The sequence below is a fragment of the Tenrec ecaudatus genome, chromosome 14, assembly GCF_050624435.1.
Source record: "Tenrec ecaudatus isolate mTenEca1 chromosome 14, mTenEca1.hap1, whole genome shotgun sequence".
NCBI lineage: Eukaryota > Metazoa > Chordata > Mammalia > Afrosoricida > Tenrecidae > Tenrec > Tenrec ecaudatus.
Window position 1 is genome coordinate 78,630,869 of NC_134543.1, and position 17,716 is coordinate 78,648,584.

General features: G+C 40.6%; 1 pseudogene; it reads left to right on the top strand.

The window, feature by feature from the left end:
• The first annotated feature begins 13,247 nt into the window (after positions 1-13,247).
• On the top strand, positions 13,248-15,015 carry LOC142426462 (protein Spindly pseudogene; annotated as a pseudogene).
• The last annotated feature ends 2,701 nt before the right edge of the window (positions 15,016-17,716 follow it).

The window sequence follows — 17,716 nt, forward strand, 5'->3', positions numbered from 1 at the left end:
TCCATAGTACTTTCAGAATTCGTTACCAGTAAGTACCATAGTTCCCATGCATCAATTCTTCTTCTATCTTCCTGTGATAGATAGGTTGATTGTGCCAACTTGGCCAACAGAAACACGTGGGATTAATAAGGTTGCAGTTTGATTGGAGGGCAAAGAGAGAAATGGCTCAGCAAGCCCTGCCTCTTTCTCTCTTGTTCTCTGGTGATCAGACCAGCGTGCAGCCACTAGTTCTCTGCCTCAACTCATGAGCTTCACTACCTGTGGGACTGCTAACCCATGGATTGTGTCACTAGAGCTTGAGGTTCTTTTGAGACCTGCTTTGCTATGCTGCTGGTATATACATAGATTGAGCTGGGAATGTTGGATCTAGTCATCTTGTTGATGTAAGTGACCCACCCTGCTGTTTCCTGCCTGTGGTCTGACAGCTCCATTGCCCTATGGAAGACTCAGCTGTCTGCTTCCTTGACCTTGAATCCAGGGGCCCTCGTGCGTTGAAGGACTTCCAGTTTATTAACTGTTCCACCGAATTGAGTTGAACTGAGTCCTCTGTAGTGCTGTGTGGATTGATTACCTGCTGAACATACTCCAAATGTCCAACTTTCACGTGTATATTTCAAATGCCATGGCTTGAGTTAGAAACATGTTAGTTCTTAGTGTGACTCCTGCACTTCAACGATTTAAAAAGGTCTTCTGCAGCACAAATTTGTGTCAGTAGATAAGCAAGGGCCATTTACAAAAGTTTGGGAGCATCTTGTGCTATATGTATGGTGATGTAGGAACATTTTTAAAAAGTGAAGATGATTTTCAACACATGGTTTGTAAGCAGTTTTAAGCTCTTGGCTATTGTACCATTTTATTTATGAAAAAAAATCTTTTTTTTCCAGCTAATAGTAGAACAGCTAGTGCTTAGGTCCATAATTTCATGTTCAATTGTCAGATTGAACATGCTTGTTCTTGACAGTGTTCCGAATATTTGGAAGTAAATTTTGGATAATCTGTATAACCATCATTGCTGTAATAAGGGACACTTTCAGTGGATGTTGGTTACTAGTGAACGTGACAGCACTGACCTCTGAAGATCCTAAATGAGAAAAACTTCATTCGCTGCCAGTAACAGGCTCTCAGGGATTTTCCCGTTTGTATTTGGCTGGATTTCTGAGCCTGAGGGTTTTTTGTCCCACAGAGAAGGTCATCCCTCTGCGTATAATCATCCTATCAAATAAGCATTTATCTTGAACAATGCTGTGCTGCTGCCTACGGTTAGTCTCATAGTAGGAATGAAGTCATTTCTCATGAAATCCCTTAATAGGTATCTCTGAAACTCGCTACTTTTTATTGTAAATAAAGTGCTGGGCAGTAATAAAATATGATAAAATGTGAAATGCCGTAATGCTTTTGTTAAATCCTGAGATGATATTGTAACTCAATCTACATCTCAAGGAAAGTTTTCTTGCAGTTGGAGAGGACTAGAAATTATTTTATTCAGCTATTTTATTTTTTCTGAGAATGTGAAATTCATAAAAACTAAAAAAAAATGACTAAAGAAATGGAAGTTTGAGTGGGACATATTGCCTGCATTTTAAAAGGCATACTACTCTAGGGAAGGGGAAGAAAGAGTTATTTCTGTATAAGTACGTTTCCAGTACAACAGAGAATCAAGCCTGATATTTGAACATAGCATTTGGAAAATTCCACCATAAGAGTACAAGTAGGAAGAAAAGAGACTTTTACATTTTGAAACTCATCACATCTTTAGACACCTCTCTATGTGTTTATTGCATGTTTTATAATTAATATCCAAATGGCCAAATAACGCCTGTCCTCACATAGCAAAATGATTGGGCTCATTCATATTTGTATGCCTATAAAATGGTCTGAGGGTCTTTGGAGTGGAGACTCAAAGTTTGTCTGTAGACAGTTGGACAAACCCTTACAGAAGGGTCACAAGGAATACATGAGCCAATCAGGGAGCACTGTAGCACCAATGAAACATACAACTTTCCTCAGTTCTTTAATGCTTTCTCCCCCCACTATTATGACCTCAATTCTATGTTACAAATCTGACTAGATTAGAACATGTACACTGCTGCAAGCAAGAGCCCGCAGCACAGGGAATCCAGTGGGCCATCCAGTGGAACTCCTCAGGACCAATAACAATAATAGAGATACCAGGAGGGGAAGGGGAAGGTGGGGGAAAAAAGGGGAATTGATTGACATATGACCCTCTCTCAGGCTTGACATATAACCCTCTCTCAGGGGGATGAACAACTGAAAAGGGGATGAAGGGAGACAGTGGAAGGTGTACGATAGGAAAATAATTATTTATAATTTATCAAGGGTTCAGGAGAGAGGAAAGGTGAGGGAGGGAGGGAAAATGAGGAGCTGATATCAGAGGTTCAAGTAGAAAGAACATGAATTGAAAATTATGGTGGCAACGTATGTACAAATATGCTTGATATAATGGATGGATGTATGGATTGTCCTAAGAGCTGTAAGAGCCTCCAATAAAAGTACTTAATTAAAAAAATTATCTAAGGTACTTGAATATGCCTTTATTGACAAACATCTATAAGAACAGGTAGTCTTTTTTTTTCACTAATTTTTTTCATTCAACTTCTTTCCTAAATTCTATCACATCATCCAGGATTGCACCTCTTATGTCTCCTCTATGCTTTCTTGATTCCTCTAGTCATAAAAGGAATATTTTTAGCATATTCAGACGAGTCTTACATAGCTCAATATTTCAATCTTCAAATCACGTGCTTATTTACTGAAAACAGTGACTGAATCTGCTGTGTTCTCTACTTCTTCCTCGTCATCCATGTTCTAGCCTATGGTACAGGAAATGTACCATGTCACTGATTACTGATCAATGAAATGTTAGTATAAAAACCGTGGAATACTTCCAGGCCTGGTCCATGAGGCCATTTCTTTCCTCTGTGCTCTCTTTCCCTTCTGATAACGTCAAATAGATATCCTCCCAGTGACAAGGGGCTACCCATCCATGGAAGCAGAGGCTGTGTGAACCTGTGTCCCTGACTTGGGCCTCTAACCAGCTTTGTCACCTGAGTTTAAAACCAAATATATTTGGAAAGGATGGATTTCTTGACGGTTGCACGAAGCTCTCTGGCCTCGCCAAACATTTTGAAGCAATCAATATGAAAACAGATACTTATTTCAGGGAAGAGCAGAATAGAATGGTCTCCATTCAATGTTTGAATTGGAGATTAAAAGGAAAAAAATTTAAACCTCAACATGAGGTTATAAGACAAGTGACAAGTCTTAGAAAACACTGTTGTTGTGGCTGTAAGTCATGAGTCCAGGAAGCAAGCTTACTCCAATGCCCACATAACCTTCTTTCCTCTATGGAAACATCTTAATCACCTTGTCCTTTAAGCTGTATTTGCTTTCTCACAAGGAGTGGTGTTTACCTTTCCATCTGTGAAAAATGGTGCAGAGGTTGAATTTGACCTCCGTTAGCTTACACAAGGGAGACAGAGAATCCATCTCCACACTAGCCCAAGGCCGATTGCCCAAACTAAGTGTCTAACATGCCTAAGTCCTCCATTTTTCTTTACCTGTTCTGCCATCAATGGCTCCCTCCATGACACTAAATTCCTACTGGGTCTAATAATTGCAATGGCCGAAAAGAACTTGCAGACAACACTCACTATTATGGGGGTTTATTAGAGAATGTAGCAAGCTTTCACAAGCCAGGATCAGAAATCATTAAAGGTACAGTCCCTGATTCACAGCAACACCTCCCCTCAGACAGCAGCCACGTCTCTCTCTTGTCCCCAGCCTCTATGCCATGTGGCCCCTGGGTTTCTGTCTTCACAGGCCGAGAGTCTGATGCTCTGCTTAAGTCTCAAAGTCTTGGTCCTATCCCTATGTTCTGTCACACGGTCCCCTTGCCTCAGACCCTGGTCTTATCATGGGATAGCCTCTCTGCCACCTTCACTTCAGGTAGGGTTTTCAAATCTCTCCACTGTTGGCATTTCTTCCTTGACGGTCCCAGGAATTCACTCTCTGTGCTTCAGAGATGGCTGTCTTATATGCAAAGGAATGACAATGTAACTGTCCAATAACCTCTGTTAGTGGTTCAAACACTTCTTTTGAATAGTTCCACCTTTGTGTAGTTCCGTAATCATTTGGTGGGGATTACAGAGGCATGGATCCAAAAAACCCTAAACTCACTGCCACAGAGTGCACTCTGATTCCTGTGACCACACAGGAGAGAACAGAACTGTCCCTGTGGGTTTCAGAGACTGTAAATCTGGGAGTACAAAGTATCATCTTTTTCTGTGAATTGGCTGGTGATTTTGAACTACAGTTAGGAACCCAATCCACAACCCACTATGCACCCAGGCCTCCTTCAGAGATATGGACAGAAGAGCTATATTCAGAGTTTCACATCACCACAACATCCATGTCTAAATCTATCTCTTCCTTCCCCATATTACTTTCCTACATCCTAGCAGCTAGCAGAAATTAAGGCCAGAAGATGACATGGAAAAAGGACTATCATTACTGATGCCAAATCTGCATGGACACCAATTATACGAGAAAGATGCTTACCTGTATTTTTTGACTATACAAAAATTGGCTGTATAGATCATAGACCATTATCTATAGCATTGTGCAGAAAGGGAATTCCAGAAACATTTAGTTATACTCCTCTGGAAAATATATATATTTCAAGAGGCAGTCATTTGAACAGACCAAGAAACAACTGAGAGGTTTAAAATTAGGAAACTGTGTGGCAAGGTGCTATTGTTTCATCATATTTGTTCAAACTGCATGCCGAGCAAATAATCTGAAAAACTGGCCTCTGTAGAGAAGAATGTGGGATTAGGATGGGAGGAAGGCTCACTAACAATCTGAAACATTCAGATGAACCCTCGCTTTCTGAAAGCAAAGAGAATTTGACGCATTTACCAGGGAAGATAAAAAATAGATAACCTTTAATATAGATTGCACTTACACGCCAAGAAAGCAAATATACTTACAATCGGATTGGATTGGATTGAACCAATTCATGACATCATGATAAATGAAGAAAAGATCAAAATTGTCAAATATTTATTTTACTTGAATTCATAACCAGTAGCCATAGAAACAGCAGTCAAGAAATAAAATTATATATTGCATTGGGAAGAAATGAAAATATGCTGGAAAAGAATTGTTTTTTTAATATTAAGAGCAAAACAGTCACCTTAAAGTCTAAGATGTGTCTAACTTCAGCTTGAGTCTTTGTGCTGGCCTCGTGAGAAAGCTGGACCATGAATGTGGAAGACTGCAGAAGAACTGATGTCTTGGGAATATGGTGTTGGTGAAGGATACTAAAAGGATCATGACCTGGCAGAACAGCAAACAAATTTTGTCTTTGAAGAATTACAGCGAGAATGCTTCTTAGAAGCAAGGATAGTGAGAATATTTTGGACATGTTATCAAGGAAGACAAGCCCCTGGAGAAGGACATGCTTGGTCAAGTCCGTCCCCAAGAAAGAGGAAGGTCTTCAACAGGAAGGATTGCTACAATGACCACCACAGTGGCACAAACATGGCAGCAATGGTGAGGGGAGGGATGACCGGGCAGTGTTTTGTTTGGTCCTACAGAGGGTCACTGTGAGGAGTTACCCACAGGAGAACAACATGTACCAACCTTACTAGGTGCCATGCTCCTTCTCTCAGGTTTTCCACTTTCAAAAGCTTTCTCGTTATTGACATGTTATCAGTAGTTGAAGAAAATCATAAACAAATTCTTCATATTTATTTTCTCTTTCTCTTAACGATTTCATAAGCTTTCCATTTCCTGTCAAATTTTTCTAACAGCTTATACATATTTTTTCCATTTCTTAGCCTCAGAGTCACTGGGCTAATTTACTCCTCTGTTTCAAAATATCAAAGGATACCAGCTTCTTTTGACACTCTGTATTTGAGTTATAATATGTTAATGCGACTCTTCCAACCATCATTTTGTATGTTATATATTATGTTCCAGGACATTAAACACCTCTGGCTATAGTCTCCTTTCGGAGCGCATGCTCTACTAATAAACAGGCATAGGGTGGCATGAAGATGTGACATTAGCAGAAGGTGTGAATCAGGAAAATGCTTTGTCTCCTTGATGACATCTTTAAGATCCAACTTTAGAACTAGACATGAATCAGGATACCCTCTTTATTTTCCCTGTATAGATACAATTCCACACATTTGTCCCCACAGTGGAAGGCTAGGCCTCTGTTTCCTGCTTGAGGCGTGGGGGAAGCAGGTGAATCTGCTGTGACTTTGGGACATTGGTGGCTTCTGGTTCTGGACCCTGCATTTGACTCGCCTCTGCCCCACCTGTGGGTTTTGAATGGAACAGCCACCACCATCACATGAGACACTTCCTCAAAGTTTTGTGAGTTTCTATGGGATATTACAGTGATTCTCAGAACACAGGAAAGAGGAAGAATATAATTAAGGGGAGCGGGGGTGGACGGAGCCGAAGAGCATCATGAAAGAGTTGGACCTTTGGGACACCATTCATTTCCAACTCTTTGGAACTAATCTAGTATTAATTTCTCTCAAAGAGATTTTTACCACACTATTGTCCCTGTGACCACTATAATTTAGCCTCATTGCATTTGATGGTTAGGCTCCAAGATGATTCCTGATGATTGTTCTGTGGCTAATAGAATCCCACCGAAGTGCTGCTCCATCGCAGCTGCAATTGTTAGGAAGGACGATCAGCTCCTTTCATTTCCCCTTGAGATGGTTAGTTTATTGTGCCAGCCTGGCCGATAAACACATTTGGGATTAATTGAAGGGCGGAGAGATAAATGGCTCTGCGAACCTCACCTTTCTTTGTCTCTCTCATTGATCATCAGACGAGTGTGTGGCTGCCTGGCTTGTTCTGTTTCTTTTTTTTAATCTTTTTTTTTTACGTTTCATTAGGGACTCATACAACCCTTATCACAATCCATACATATACATACATCAATTGTATAAAGCACATCCATACATTCTTTGCCCTAATCATTTTCAAAGCATTTGCTCTCCACTTAAGCCCTTTGCATCAGGTCCTCTTTTTTTCCCCTCTCCCTCCCCGCTCCCCCCTCCTCATGAGCCCTTGATAATTTATAGATTGTTATTTTGTCATATCTTGCCCTATCCAGATTCTCCCTTCCCCCGTTCTGTGCCATCCGTCTCCTAGGGAGGAGGTCACATGTAGATCCTTGTAATCAGTTTCCCCTTTCCAACCCACTCACCCTCTACTCTCCCAGTAGCACCCCTCACACCCCTGGTTCTGAAGATATCATCCACTCAGGATTAGCTGTGCCTCCAGCTCCCATATGCACCAGTGTACAACCTCTGCCCTATCCAGTCCTGCACGGTAGAATTCGGATCATGGTATTTTGGGGTGGGGAGGAAGCATCCAGTATCTGGGGGAAATCTGTGTTCTTCATTGGTACTACATCACACCCTGACTGACCCATCTCCTCTCCTAGACACCTCTGTGAGGGGATCTCCAGTGGCCGACAAATGGGCTTTGGGTCTCCACTCTGCACTTCCCCCTTCATTCACTATGGTATATATATTGTTACATGATGCCTTATACCTGGTCCCTTTAGCACCTCGTGATCGCACAGGCTGGTGTGCTTCTTCCATGTGGGCTTTGTTGCTTCTGAGCTAGATGGCTGCTTGTTCACCTTCAAGCCTTTAAGACCCCAGACACTATCTCTTTTGATAACCGGGAACCATCAGCTTTCTTCGCCACATTTGCTTATGCACCCGTTTGTCTTCAGCGATCGTATCATGGAGGTGTGCATCCAATTATATGATTTTTTGTTCTTTGATGCCTGATAACTGATCCCTTCGGGACCACATGATCACACAGGTTGGTGTGTTCTTCCATGTGGGCTTTGTTGCTTCTGAGCTAGATGGCCGCTTGTTTATCTTCAAGCCTTTAAGACCCCAGACACTATCTCTTTGGATAGCCAGGCACCATCAGCTTTCTTCACCACATTTACTTGTTCACCCACTTTGGCTTCAGCAGTTGTGTCGGGAGGGTGAGCATCGTAGAGTGCCAATTTAATAAAAGAAAGTATTCATGCATTGAGGGAGTACTTGAGTAGAGGCCCAAGGTCCTTCACCACCTTAATACTAAACCTATAAATATAGACACATAGATCTATTTCCCCATCCTCATATATATTTTTGCATGTACATGTCTTTGTCTAGACCTCTATAAATGCCCTTTGACTCCTAGCTCTTTCCTCCATCTCCCTTGACTTTCCTCCTGCTCTACTACCATGCTCCGTCCCCACCTGGGTTAGAGCTATACCTCTTCTTTACATAACCTTACCCTTGATCATTCCCTACCAGGCCTGTCACGCGCCCCTCACTACCATTTTGGGTCCCATGTTGTTCCCTTGTCCCAGTGTTTGTTAACACCACTTCCTTTCCCCCCCACCTCCCCCTATCCCATGTCACCCGGAACTGTCGGTCCCGTTGTTTTTCCTCCAGATAGTTCATTCAGCCTGTCGTATTTAGACAGACCTGTGGAGACAATAACATGCACGAAAACAAGACAGAGGAAAACAAAGCAACAATAGACAACAAAACAACACACCACTGACAAAGAACAAAACAAAACACATCAAGAAAGAAAAGCTTGTAGTTAGTTCAGGGATCGTTTGCTGGCCCTTAGGAGCGTTTTCCAGTCCAGTCTGTTGGGGCACCATGCCCTGGCCCCAAAGTCCACTTTCAGCATTCCCTGGGGACCTTGCCACTCCATCCCCTTGCTGTTCCGCTGCACTCCCCCAGTACTTTGCCTCGGTGTGGTGGGACCAGGTCAGGTGCAATTCGCACACTGTGTCTCCGGAGCTGTCCCCTGTATTGCCCTTAGTCACTGATTGGCATCATTTCTCATAAGTGGGGCCAGCCATGTTGTTCTCTCTGTGGACTGGCTGCTCTACTCAGGAACATCATCCTCATGGCCTGGTGGGCCAGGCTGTGTTCCACTCTCTCCTCCTGCCCCTTCATCTGCTCCTGTGTGCTCTGATCAGATATGTCCATCTCCCGGAGCTGCAGAGTCAATGTCGTCCTTTGGAACAAATTCTTTCTGGGGGAGGTGCAGGAATCCACTTAATTTATGGTGCTGGGGCCAGCCTCCCAGACCTCTCCACTGGTTTCCTATTCCATGCCGGCATATTGCATTCACACCTTGCGGCACTGGGTTGAAGTCTGGTCCCACTTTCCCTGTGGACATATAAACAATACCCTCCCCTTGGGTGAATTAGTGCCCCATGCCCCCACTACCCTTTTCTTCCTTATATTCATCCTTTTGTTTTCCTTTCCCCACCTCCTCCACCATTGTCTACCATGTGCATCCCTGGTTTGGGTCTGGTCTCTGCCATACTACACAGTCTTCACCCCAAAAATGTTTGTATACAGTAGCTTTTTCCCCTATGCCACTTTTGCTTTTGCTGCAGAGTCAATGTCGTCCTTTGGAACAAATTCTTTTTGGGGGAGGGGCGGGAATCCACTTAATTTTGGTGCTGGGGCCAGCCTCCCAGATGCTACACTGCCTGTGGGACGCCTAGCCGGTGGACTGTGTCGCTGTAAATTGAGGTCGCTTTAAGACCACATGATTAGAATTTACATCTCTTGAGCTGGGGAATGATGGTTTGTGACCTGGCTGACAGTTGGTGATCTGCCTTGCTGTTTGCTGCCTGTGCTGAGACAGCCTATCTTGCTCTCTCTGCAGAGGACTACCTGGCGGCTCTCAAGACTTGAAGGACTGCTAGTGTCTCATAACTTTCTCATGGGAGTGAGTTGCACTGGGCCATTTGTACTGCTTTATAATTGAACTGTTCATTAGTTGTTTTATATATCTATCTCTTTATAATTTCACTGTTCATTTCTTTAAATATATATACATAATTATCAGCAATCTGGTTTTATCTCTCTAGAGAATCTTGTCTAATACAGCCCTTTTCTACTCTTCTTCCCTCTCCCTCGTGTTCCTTCCTTCCCTCTTGACCTGCTTTTCCTTCTCCATCTCCCTCTTCTCCTCCTTCCTCTCCTTATTCCCTCTTCTCCCCTCTCCATTTTTCTTTCTCCCCCCTCTCTTGCTTCTTCTCCTTATTTCTCTCTTCCTTTCTGTTTCATCTCATATTCTCATTCACTTAATTGAAGGAAGCCAGATGCCAGGGTGTGAATTACCATATATACTTGAGAGTAAGTCAACCCAAATATCAGCCAAGCACCCAATTTTACCACAGAAACTGCATAAAAACTCAGCTTACACACAAGTGTACATGAAACTCTTGGGGGGGGGGCTGCATTAAAGGATCTAATATTCTTTATAAGTTCATCTTCCCCTTTTAAAAGTATTCTGCTGGTAATTATCACCATCTGAATGATTTTTATGCATTTATATGTTGTTATCTCCCGATTCAAGTCAATTCACACTCATAGAGATGTGTAGGATACAGTAGAATTGCGATACAGGATTTTTTTCTAGACTGTAATCTTTATAGGATCAGATTGTCAGGTTTTGTCTCCCATAGAGCCCCTAGTGGTTCAAACTACAGGCTTTTCAGGAAGCAATGACTGTTTAATCCTTTTTCTACTACGGATCCTTATCTGTCTCCCAACTAGATTGCCTAATGCACACTAAGAGGAATATTTACGATTTGTACCACTGTAATCCAGAACTTAAATAATGCCCACCAAAGGATACCTCAATCAACGCTTATGGAAGTAGCGAATTTTAGAGACCACATTCCAGCAGTAAAAAATGAAAGTAAAAAAATTGATTACCAATCCTTTCTGTGCTTCCTAGGGAAATAACAATGAGTTTAGATGATAGGTGCACAGTTATATTCCATTAATCCATAAAACACAGATAAAAGTTTTTCTGGTTATTTTAATATAGTTCATCTGGAAGTATTCCTGGTTATAAACTACTCTTATGCACTCAGTGTAACTTTTACCTTGACCCGTATTTTTCAGGATGTCCACCTTATTACTTATTCTTTTCCCAAATAACAGCCTTAGCTTTGGTCTAAGATATATCTTGATATGCATTTCCAGAATATTTGCTTCAGTTGTTAGAATGGTGAAACAAACTATTGATTGGTGGCCATGTTATTATCAATAACATATTTTAAATATTTTATACATAATTTTACATTTTAATTTGTTATTGTTTTTATCACTTAAGATATTTTTAAAACTTTTGCATATTCATGGCTAGGAATTTAGAAAGTGAAAAGTCAAGCTTTGTATATAAAGAAGTGGCATTAGAATACAAATTCTGAAATGATTCCCAAACAGCCAGGTTTAATATTCTTCATTTTCTAAGAATTATTTTAAGGTACAAATAAGCAAATACTAACCATTAACTATGACTCTCAATTCCCTTTATTAAAGTTTAGGTATGAGAAGTGAGTGAAGTTTTGTACTTGGACCCATAAAATCACGCATGATAAAAAAGAGGTTATAAATATTTGCTAAGGATTTGGGAGTAATAGAATGAAAGTAGTTGCTTAAAACCCCTAAGTGTGCAAGATGACGTTGGCGTTACACAGCGTAAAATGGCTCTCCTTTTGTGATCCGTCTCTCACTGTGTAATGAGTGTTGGGTTTGAATTACCTTACTTTTCCCACAGAGTTATTGGAATTGACATGCTTTATTATAGCTGTGCTATTACATTCATATCCTTTAAGCCCCCTCATAATATCTATGTCCAATTCTACTTACTCAGTTGCACTCAGCAATATTGCAATCTGTCTTCTACTTAGATATGCATGTTCTCAAGGCAAGATTGTAGGGCCGGAATCCATTGAAACATATACCCTTCAGATGTGGATTTGAATATTACAGTCACATTTTCACAAATTTAAGATATGGCTGTCTCTTCTATTAATATAGTATAAGAATTCATTAGTATTAAGTTTTTAACTCCCTTGCCTTAGCTTTATGCAGTTTATAAGTGATTTCACAGCTTCCAGATAATTAATTCTGCTTCTATTCTTTGATCTTTAATCAACATTTCACATTCTTCTGTTTATGTCCTGCAGCTTTTAAATTTACTCCATTCCCACTTTATTTTCAGGCTCTAAAAGAAAAGCTTAATTTTCTACATGGACCAACAGGAACAAAACACCTCTGGCTTAATATGAACACCAAAAATAGACCCACCCAATAAATATATAAATATTTGAAAGAAAAAACTAACAAAAAAGTTTTCCAGCGAGTCCTTGGAATTCCATACACTGTTCTTAATGAGGTTTTCTAAACTTTACCATATATGTGATATAAATTCAGAAAATGCAAACATTTAAAACATAATATAATAAATATAGTCATGTGCATTGTAATATGAAACATTTCAAAATGCTATAATTTTTAAAACCTACCAAAGACTTTTAGGTTGATTTCCCCTCAATCAAAAAGGCCACCAATCACTCAGAACAACCCCATTTTTCAATAGTTAGAACTCATATTTTGATCTTTATTATAAGAAAGACTACAGAGAAAACAGTTTGCTGAAACGGATGAAGTAGGAACTGATTTTACTAGTTTAAAACAAACCCTTTATAAAGGAGCACACCAAAAATGTACATGAAAATGTTTAAAATTTTTAGGATTTGCCTGTTACAGGAAGAAATGAAATGTGCTATAGTTATAAATGTAAGTTTTATTTTCAATTTACATATAAGAGTAATTGAAATGCATTTTGGTACATTGTAAGGAAGATTAGTTATAGAATTGGTAAATTACTCATTTTGAACTTTGAAAGATATATTCATTAACTCACAGGATAAAATTCAGGGTAAAATCCACTGAATACACTATCTTCTTCATAATAATGTTAAGTGAACATTTAGATTGGAAAAACCTTCTAGGTTAACCCATGGTGGGATCTGAATAATTCAAAAAGTGGTTTGTTGCCACAATAACCATTTTAAGTATTCAATATGTAATAGTTAGGTAATACATTACAAAAGGTATTTTATTATTTTATAAAGTTAATACTTAAAAAAGAACAATAAAAGAGGTACAAAAATTAGATTGTTATAAGAAAGAGTTTTAGGTGCTCCCGAGAGGGAGTCGGGTGAAAATGTGTGTGTGTATGTGTCTCCGAAGGTCAAGGTCATGAATCTGCGTGCGCGGGAACGCCTGCTGGGAGCCACCGCTGCAACTTGGGGGGAGGTGAGAGGACAAAGTAGGCTAAGGCAGGCAAAGAACATGGAGGGAGATAAAATCACAGGTATTGGATCCAAGCTCCAGGAGGTTGAAGAAGAGCGACTAAAATCTGCACACTATGGCTTACAGCGAGTGGAGAGCCGAAATGAGCTGCAGAATCAGTTGGTTAAAAGTGGCAATGAAATGATGACCATCACCGAGAATTATGAGCAAGAAAAAGACACCCTTCAGAGAGAGTAGAGCTCAAGAGTTGAATGTTAGAGAGTTTGACTTCTGAGTGTGAAGCCATGAAGCAGCAACAACAAAAAATGCATTTGGAGAAATTAGAAGAACAGCTGAGCAGACGCCACGGGCAGGAAGTTAATGAACTGAAAGGCAAGTTCGAAAAGCTGAACGCAGAATTAGATGGCGCAAGGCTGAACGAGAAGCAGCTGAAGCACAAGCGGACCATCAGAAGGAGCTGCTGACCTCCAAGTCGGAGGACATCCGCGCCCCATGGGAGCGCGCACAGGAAAGCACGTCTTCGGAGAGGCTGGGTCTCCAGCTCGAGCTGACAGAAATAGAAAGTGTGAAGCTGGCGAAAGAAGAAGTAAATGAACTAAAGTACCAGCAAGAACAACGAGGACTGCTCAGTGTAACAATTTGCTGCGCCAGGGAGAGCGGCTGCGAGAAGAAAAGCGGAGCGCCCGGGAGAAGCCGTGTGGTACTGCAATGCCTTCGAGAAAGCTTGCATCGCAAATCAAGATCTTCAAGGGCAGTTGGACCGGGCACTCCAGCAAGCCTGGCACCCCAGTAGTCAAGGCAACTCTTTGTTTGCGGAGGTGGAAGATGGAAGAGCAGCAAGGGAGCGCCAGCTCCTCAGTGTGAAAGTCAAGTAGCAATCCCTAAAGAAACAAAATGTGTTTAATTGAGATCAGATGCAAAGAATGAAAATACAAATAGCCACGTTGCTACAGACGAAAGAGTCTCAAACCGAATACGAGCAGCAGGAGCGCTTGTTGCCATGTTGGAAGAATGGTGAAATAAAACAGCTTTTCGGTGAAATTAGAAATCTGGAGAATTTTAAAGAGTTTATATGAAAGTATGGGGTATCAGCCTTCAGGACCTATTATACAGATTTCCTTCAGATAAAATTGATAACTTAAAGAAATCGCAAGCACCAAAGAGGAGCTCTCCGTACAGCGAATGAAAGCATTATTTGAGAGCCAGCAATTCTGGATAATGAGCGAAAACATTTTGCCAATGAAAGATTCTCCCAGCTTTCCCAACGTGAACATAGGAAGCTTAGAGCCAAACCAGAGGAACGTCAACTGAAGCATGCACCTGAAGAGAAAGTTGAAGCGCCGGTTCTCAGAAAGAGACGTGAGGCACTGCCTTTGGATTCCACCTCTTCCAAGGATGCACGTTCCCACGGGGCTGCTGGGGGAGAGGTCTGCAGGGGACCCACTCAGCAAGAGGAGGCGCTGGCGCTCCCGACAGCGCGGGAGAGAACTGACAGGAATGACAGTTTCTGCGGACACGTCCACGGTCAGCCTCTCGCCCAACAAAGGCCAGTCGACGGCCTCTCAGCCCACCCAGGAGAAGAAGCGTGAGAAGCTCGTAGGCGTTCCAGCGGCCTCTGAAGCTCGGAGTGACAAGCGGAAACAGGCTGAACTCTGCCAGGTTAATTGCTGAATCAAAGCTTCAAACAGAAGTTAGAGAAGGCAAAGAAACTACAAGCAAATTGGAAAAGGAAACTTGTAAGAAATCACACCCTATCTTGTACGTGTCGTCCAAAGCGACTCCAGAGACCCAGTGCCCTCAGCAGTAAAGGTTTTCCTGGACTGAGAGTACAGTACCTTTGGCGCCAGAGGTTTCGGTGCAGTTTGGTGAAAATCGCCTGGTCTGAAGTGTAAAGACCGGGGTGGGGGTGGGGAGGCATGTTTATATCTATGTGTCATTGTGCCGGGACCTTGCATTTCCATGGGGCTTTGGCCAAGTGCTCAATAGTTGATCAAGACCAACATGAAGAGTTCCTTGAACTGTGCTCTGTCAGGGCGCTTCTGGAAATCACAATAAATAAACTACCTGCAGGACACATTATAATTGATAACAATATTTTTGCTGCACTGTGTACGGATATCCCTGAGTGATTTGAGCAGCTAATAACCTAGGGATTTACCTTGAGAGTCATATATTTGAAAAGACAACAGGGAAATCATTAATATTTTCCTGTGTATTTTTTTATTATCTTAGCTTTTTCAGTATGCTCTAAAAATGAGGATATCTGATTTTTAAGTATTTATTATATTGTTATAGGATTTCATCAGTGTTTAAAGAAACATTATTCTTTGTATTCACATACACAATTTAAATTTTCTTATGAAACAAGCAATTTTGAAATCTAAAATGGAACTGCAATTTCTTCCCTTTCCTTAGTCTTTCTGTATAGAAAGCAGCATGTTACCAAAAGGGAATGAAGTAGAGAAAAAAAGAAAATTCAGAGAATCTTAGTTCCATGAAACTTGTATACTTAACTAATTCTGAAATTTTCAAATAAAGAATTTTTCTCCCTTAAAAAAAGCGTTTTAAAATATTAACAAAAAATATTAAGACATAATAGAAAACAATTAAACTATTACTCAAGATATTTCTGTATTGCTTCGTGATTGGCTTCCTCATTTTCAATAATCTTCACTTTTATCCAAACATCATCCTATGTGATTTATCCTTAAACACCTTTTCACTATACTTGTTAAATCCCATTCTGTTAGCAGTAGATCAATGAGACAGTAGTCATTGTGTTTGATATTTTAGAAACAGGTGGCAACTTCTCTGAACATATTATGTTCATCTTTGAAAGATCCCTTTCCACTTCTGCTGAACTTACAGCAATTTTATGACAATATTTTTAACTCTTTGAACACTTTCAAGAATTGCATAATGTGAGGATTCGGGCACAACACAAAGCTGAAATGAATAACAAAATGTCACCCCAGATTTGGCACTTTTCCTCTTTGTTTATATGTTTGTCTACAGAAATAAGAAATACAAGAATATAAAATTGTAGTATTTCATGAAATTTTTATAAAATGAATAAATAAATAGTACAAGCATAATTTCAGCTATTTTTAGAACTATGGATAGAATGAACATTAATATGGCAGCTTATTAGAATAAGCTGTTGAGTAGATAAATGTTTAAAACAAACAGTTAGGAAAGTAAGCTCGTGATGTCCACATTGAGCAACTGCCAGTCCTATAACCTTGGGAGAACACTGATTACAAATGTCATTTTAATTCAGCAATAACCCAGGTATTGGTACTGTCAACCCAGTAAAAATTGATGGAATCCAACTACTGAGCTTAACTAAACCAATAGAATCATCATGGAATTTTCTAAAAATTATTTGGGCATGGAAATTAATTTTATTTTTAGTCTGAGGAGATTTGGTATCATGAAAGATGTAAGAGTTCATGTCATAATGAATATGGAGAAATAATAACAACTTATAAAAATTCATAACTGCCCATACATCATATTAGTTTATATGTTTATTTGGATTCTTTTTTACACTCATCATTGTTTTTTATATGTCTTTATTTTATTTATTTTTAATCATTTTATTGGGGGATCGAACAATTCTTATCACAATCCATACATACATCCATTGTGTCAAGAACATATGTACATTTGTTGCCATCATCATTCTCAAAACATTTGCCTTCTACTTGAGCCCTTAATATCTGCTGTTCATATTCTCTTTCCCTCCCCACTGCCCCCTACCTTATGAAGCTTCATCATTCATAAATTATTATTATTTTGTCATATATTACACTGTCTGACGTCTTTCCCGCCTTCTCTGCTGTCCCTCCCCCAGGGAGGAGGCTATACATAGATTCTTGGAATAAATTCCACCTTTTTACCCTACACTCTCTCCACCCTCCAGGCATCACCACTCTCACCAGTGGTCCTGGAGGAGTCATCTGTCCTGGATTCCCAGTGTTTCCAGTTACTATCTGTGCCAATGTACATCCTCTGGTCTAGCCAGATTTGTAAGGTAGAACTGGGATCATGATAGTGAGGAGGAAGTATTTAAGAACTAGAGGAAAGTTATATGTTTCATCATTGCTACCCTGCACCCTGCCTGGTTCATCTCCTCCCCACAGACCTTCAGTAAGGGGTGTCCAGCTGGCTACCATTGTGCTTTGAGTCTCCACTCTGCATTCACCCACATTTTCAATGATATGATGTTTTGTTCCTTGATGCTTGATACCTGATCCCTTCAACAGCTCGTGGTCACACAGGCTGGTGTGTTTCTTCCATGTGGGCTTTGTTGCTTCTGAGATAGATGGCCACTTGTTTATCTTCGAGCCTTTAAGACCCCAGATGCTATATCTTTTGATATCTGGGCACCATCAGCTTTCTTCACCACATTTGCTTATGCACATGTTTGTCTGCATTGATCATATCAGGGAGATGGGCACCCACTGATCTGGTTTTTAGCTCTTTGATGTCTGATAACTGGTTCC